This window comes from Schistocerca serialis, chromosome 4 (assembly GCF_023864345.2).
Source record: "Schistocerca serialis cubense isolate TAMUIC-IGC-003099 chromosome 4, iqSchSeri2.2, whole genome shotgun sequence".
NCBI lineage: Eukaryota > Metazoa > Arthropoda > Insecta > Orthoptera > Acrididae > Schistocerca > Schistocerca serialis.
Genome location: NC_064641.1, coordinates 850,868,083 through 850,874,427, shown reverse-complemented (window position 1 = coordinate 850,874,427; position 6,345 = coordinate 850,868,083).

Here is a 6,345-nt window from a genome sequence, read left to right as displayed (position 1 = left end):
CCATGACTATTAAATTTTCGTCTCCCTTCACTGTCTGAATAATTTCTTTTATCTCATCATACATTTCATCAATCTGTTCGTCATCTGTGGAGCTGGTTGGCATATAAACTTGCACTACTGTAGTAGGTGTGGGCTTCGTGTCTATCTTGTGTATGTATTCTGTATGTGTGTGTATGTGTGTGTGCGTGTGTGTGTGTGTGTGTTTGTGTGTGTGTGAGTGTGTTTGCAGAGAGGAGTGTTATGTTTTCTATGCATGATGACGAGAAATTGGACGGTGACACCCAATGTCAACACATAACTTACTCCTCGGGAATAGCATCAAAGGTCCAGCCAAGTTTAACGTCCCCATCCAGCAGACGGATCGCTATCAACCCCATGTCACATGTCCTCGCTTCATGAGATACTGTCTGAGGTCTGGAGTTTGAACTAGGACACTGGCGCAAAGTCTGGAGACTTGGAACTTTACGCCACCAACTCCAGTCCCCTTGCCGGCCAAACACTGGCAGTGAAATATTTTTTCCACCACTAGGTTTCGAATCGTCTTTCTTACTACCCCCCCCCCCCCCATTGATCGAGTGCCATCACACAGGGATGCGTTAGCGACTTTGGCTACAGAGGGGTGTCCGAGTGGTTCTAGGCGCTTCAGTCCGGAACCGCGCTGCTGCTACGCTCGCTGGTTCGAATCCTGCCTCGGGCATGGATTTGTGTTATGTCCTTAGCTCAGTTATGTTTCAGTAGTTCTTAGTCTTCGTGGCTGATGGCCTCAGATGTTAAGTCCCATAGTGCTCAAAGCCATTTGAACCATTTGAAGCTGCGGAGGCACGAAAAGCGTAATAGAGTTTTGACGTCTTAGCAGCGCCAATTCGTCTGAGAGTAACTTGTTCTCGAGCATCAGTGTTGTCGTGTCGAGGGTAAGAAATTATGGTGGCATGAGCTCCGTCAAGTTTGACCAAAACATTTGTAAGTTTGTGCACCTGCTCTAGCAAATGTACCCTTATAAAACTGGAGGGCACTGGGCCTCGACAGTTATATTAAGCTTTTACCAGATTTGTCTGTTATTCATTTATGGGTGTACAACGTTCCCTCAGAGTGTCGTTGTCATAGCAGAGTTCATATGCTTTAGAGTTTAGCGGACGTCAGCTGCACTGCAAGTAAGACAGGTGAGTTTAACTGGTGGAGGATGTGCTGCTGAACTTCGAAGATGTAGAACCGACAGTTATGTCTGTAGTTCACTGGCGATCCGCACTCCTGTTAGTTTTCTGCCTTCTGATATGGGCAGTTTGTTGTTAACCAGACGAACATTTGATTCGAGCTGAGCTGAAACAAAGATGGAAAATTAAAACGTACATTGTAAACTTATGTGTAAATGTTTGTTAAGACTGTACTGGGAACATCTAGAGCGAAGTCTGAAGCGGAATTGGTATAGGAAGGGGAATGGAGCTCCCCAAAGTAATAGGCTGGGTAGCTTGCTATCACGAGAGGCGAGCAAGTCAGGTGAGAACGCAACAGCTGGGTGGAAAGCCAACAAGAAAGACTGCTGATGCTCCACGCAATATGGACGCAAGACAGAGTTCATTGCTGCACACCATAGGAGTTGGGAGTCCAAAGCTCCAGTACAGTAGAATGACATCACAAAAGAGGATAATGACATCACAGCCTTGACCATGCAGAGTGAAGTAACAAGTCGGATGTAAGAATCATTATTCAGAGCAGTGACGCTGCAGAAAAGGCCCACCACCACTGTTTCTGAAAGGCAAAGTTAAGACACCTTTCAGCCACAGCTGAAGCATCCGAAAAGCTGACCAATCAAGAAAAGCAGGACTAGAGAAGTCATCGTCTCCTAGCAACAGCAATCTAAAAAAGACGATTTCTGTACAAATATTTCTCTTATCCTGTGCGTTTATCAACTTGCCGTGATCAGTTTGCAGCTTACCAGCCAGGAGGCATAACAACTGCAGAGGGTTATGCCATAGTCCTCATCTGCCTTCCATCTCCATAGAAGTACTCCGATGTTGTGGGGCTTCATCCTATCAAAGCCTACAGCTTGACCCATTCCGACATCGCACACTCTGTGCAGAGCCAGTGGGAGCTTACTGGAACACTGTCTATGATGTCAACGACAGCTTTCTGGTAATGAAGCTCTCCAAGCTGCCATCACCTGACTCAGTATGGCCAACACCAAGTGAGCTGAGTATGCGCCGCCACACCTGCAGCAGGAAAGCCTATGGGTGTAACCACATTCCACTGGCCTAGTTCCATCATGCCCACTCCTGTAGCTGGCAGCTATGAATGAAGATAACTGTACGAATATGCTGGAACAATAAATGCTTGATGATTCATTAGCACTTTTCGGTGCCAGGAAGTCCATTTGCCACCAAGCTACTGCTCATGCATGCGCAAGGAGTGATATAGTCTTTCCTGATGCTGACATCGAACACCTAACACTGTCACCTAACGAACTGTCCAGTCCGCCGACAATTACAGAGCTGTTGTGTGATGGTTTGGTCAAGTTCTAATGCGGGGTTCGTGTAAGTTCACAAAATAGCTAAAAGTCATGGGAATAAGAGAAAGGAAACGCTAATAACTTTAGGATGATGTATAATTTAATTTATGGGATAGCAACGAATAACGACTTTATTAATACTTTGAAGATACTAGAGATAGTTTACTTTTAACGTCATTATTAACCATAATCAGAACCAACCATAACTTTCCAGTGACATGATCACATGATTACTGCCGGCCGTTGTGGCCGTGCGGTCTGGAACCGCGTGACCGCTACGGCCGCAGGTTCGAATCCTGCCTCGGTCATGTATGTGTGTGATGCCCTTAGGTTAGTTAGGTTTAAGTAGTTCTAAGTTCTAGGGGACTGATGACCACAGATGTTGAGTCCCATAGTGTTCAGAGCCATTTTTCACTAATACTAATACTAATAATTCGCACTGACAAACTAGGATAATGATTGGGCGGGAGGCGCATAAGATAGTAGCCTGAGATTATTAACTGACAAACGGCAAATATCAATGAAAATTTAATACACCTAAAGAATAAATGAAACTGTTCCCCACTAATTATCATAAGCAGTGCCTGGACTTACAGTCAAAACCAAATACCAAAATACGCACGTGAATTTGCACTAAAATTCTTAAAATGTGCATATATTATATGCATAATACAGATGGTGTAATTAACAAATATCGTCATCAGTTCATCAGAATTTAATCATTTGTACTCAGTTGCTGTAGAAAAGTATTGCACACTTTAATGTAAATCGTAAAGAGATATAGACTGAAGAATATTATATATTACAAACTTACTCCATTGTCCAATGCTACTGTTGTAATAGACGAGAAGTATCATCGTAAGGTTTTACACAGTAAAACTTCTTTGATTGTCGCTAAATAGGACTTTGTGCAGTGAAAAAAAAAAAAAAACTCTCTACATCACAAGACGTCAACGGCACGTGAGAGCGGCAACTAATCTCTTCCTTAACGAGGTATTCTTCCACTTGGGATGTTTCTATGGCCAGATGTTTGGCAGTCTCAGATAATGTTTTATAGCCTGTATTTTTACTAGAACTTCATTCAACTTATAAAAAAAAAAGTACTTTAATTGCGTATGTTTTGGGAGACAATGCCTCTAATAACTGACTCACTGGAGACAATGAGTGTTGCAATGAATATTCTTAGCTTGCAATTACTTTATGATTTCTGATATGTGACAGTACCTAGCGCTTACTGATGGTGTAGTTGCTCTTATTAATAGCATCCCATACAAGCAATCAAGTTGTGTGTTTACTAGGAGATACTTGGGTTAAAAAAGAATTGCTTGATGTAGTCATGTCGAGCAGTGCACATCTGCTTTTATCTTTCTCAACTAACTCGATGGAAAAAATATTCTGTAGCTGTGCTTCTACATCCTAGATCCTATACATTGTCAAGAATTGTGACTTAATGAAATACACAGAAGAACAAAACAAAAACTAAATGAATAATTTAATAACAAGGCTTGTACTCTAACATAGATAACTGACGTAGATGACAGGGAATTACATTGAATAATGTTTATTCAAGAAAGGACATCTCAAAGAAAGGGAAAGTGGTCCTACAATAATCACATAAAGTACAGAGAGAAAATACTATTATCAAATCCTGTAAGGTTACATTGATAGTATTACGAAAATGATAGTAGAACACCGAGCTAAATAGTGATAAGTCCATTTCCTGACTACAATACACCAAACATTCACCAGCCAAAATAACCCAGAGTTCATGGCTGGCTCTGAGCACTATGCGACTTAACTTCTGAGGTCTTTAGTCGCCAAGAACTTAGAACTATTTGAACCTATCTAACCTAAGGACATCACACACATCCATGCCCGAGGCAGGATTCGAACCTGCGACCGTAGCGGTCGCTCGGCTCCAGACTGTAGCGCCTAGAACCGCACGGCCACTCCGGCCGGCCCTCAGAGGTCATCAGGATTATTCACAAATTGTCGCACATGGTTCAAAGAATAGTAGCTCATACTCTGTCTATTCTCAGTTCCATAATACAAGTGGAAAGAATTGGAATCCTGCTCTGAAGTACACTCAGACCTCTCAAAATAAAATTCCATTCAGAAGTTAATGTATGGCAGCAGCCATTCACCACCATGGAATCGATCATTCACTCTATGTATCCAGATTTGCATTAATATTTGATCGTAAATTGTTATGGACTCTCAAAGAGCTGTAAGAAACTATCTTCCAGCTCGTCTGGCGCTCCGACATTTTTGGAGCATGTACACAGGGCATGTGAACAACTACCGTCCAGACTGCCAGCTTTGGAATTTGCCAACTTTCGGCAACGCTGCTCGTCTTTGTACTGGTATTTATTCGTTTATGGTTTCTGGTAGCATTGGAAAGTGACCACATTCGTGCTACAATTAGTTTCCTACATCATTTGAGTTGAAAAACAATTTAAGTACCTCTATTGGAGCTGTGTCTTCCCGATCGAAACCGTCTATTATATTTTCACCATTTTAAAATAGGCTTAGAGCCAGTTCCATGAAAATTTAAAGTTGGTCGGTTGGTTCAATTAATGTTCTCTTGACGTTGGAAACAAGACGGTCAGCGTACAGATATTTTGATCTCATCTATTCCGCTATGCATTGTGGCCCATGGGCTACACAAGTCAATGAATTAGTTTGGGGTAAGGAACTTTCAATGCATTTGCTGCTTTTACAATGTACAGAGCAGCATCTGAAAGAAATAATTGTACACCATCAGTCGTATTTTATACCATCTAACTCCAACCCCCATGAACCATGGACCTTGCCGTTGCTGGGGAGGCTTGCGTGCCTCAACGATACAGATAGCCGTACCGTAGGTGCAACCACAACGGAGGGGTATCTGTTGAGAGGCCAAACAAACGTGTGGTTCCTGAAGAGGGGCAGCAGCCTTTTCACTAGTTGCAGGGGCAACAGTCTGGATGATTGACTCATCTAGCCCTGTAACACTAACCAAAATGGCCTTGCTGTTCTGGTACTGCGAACAGCTGAAAGCAAGGGGATAGTACAGCCGTAATTTTTCCCGAGGACATGCAGCTTTACTGTCTGATTAAATGATGATGGCGTCCTCTTGGTAAAATATTCCGGAGGTAAAATGGTCCCCCATTTGGATCTCCGGGCGGGGACTACTCAAGAGGACGTCGTTATCAGGAGAAAGAGAACTGGCATTCTACGGATCCGAGAGTGGAAAGTCAGATCCCTTAATCGTGTAGGTAGGTTCGAAAATTTAAAACGGGAAATGGATAGGTTAAAGTTAGATATAGCGGGAATTAGGGAATTTCGGTGTCAGGAGGCACAAGACTTTTGGTCAGGTGAATACAGGGTTATAAATATAAAATCAAATAGGGGTAAGGCAGGAGTAGGTTTAATAACGAATAAAAAAAATGGAGTACGGGTAAGCTACTACAAAAAGCATAGTGAACGCATTATTGTGGCCAAGATAGACACGAAGCCCACCCCTACTACAGTAGTACAAGTTTATATGATAACTAGCTCTGCAGATGACGAAGAAATTGATGAAATGTATGATGAGATAAAAGAAATTATTTAGGGAGACGAAAATTTAATAGTCATGGGTGACTCGAATTCGAGAGTAGGAAAAGGACGAGAAGGAAACGTAATAGGTGAATATGGATTGGGGGTAAGAAATGAAAGAGGAAGCCGCCTGGCAGAATTTTTTACACAGAGCTAACACTTGGTTCAAGCATCATGAAGGAAGGTTCTATAGATGGAAGAAGTATGGAGATACTAGAAGGTATCAGATAGATTATATAATGGTAAGACAGAGATTTAGGAAC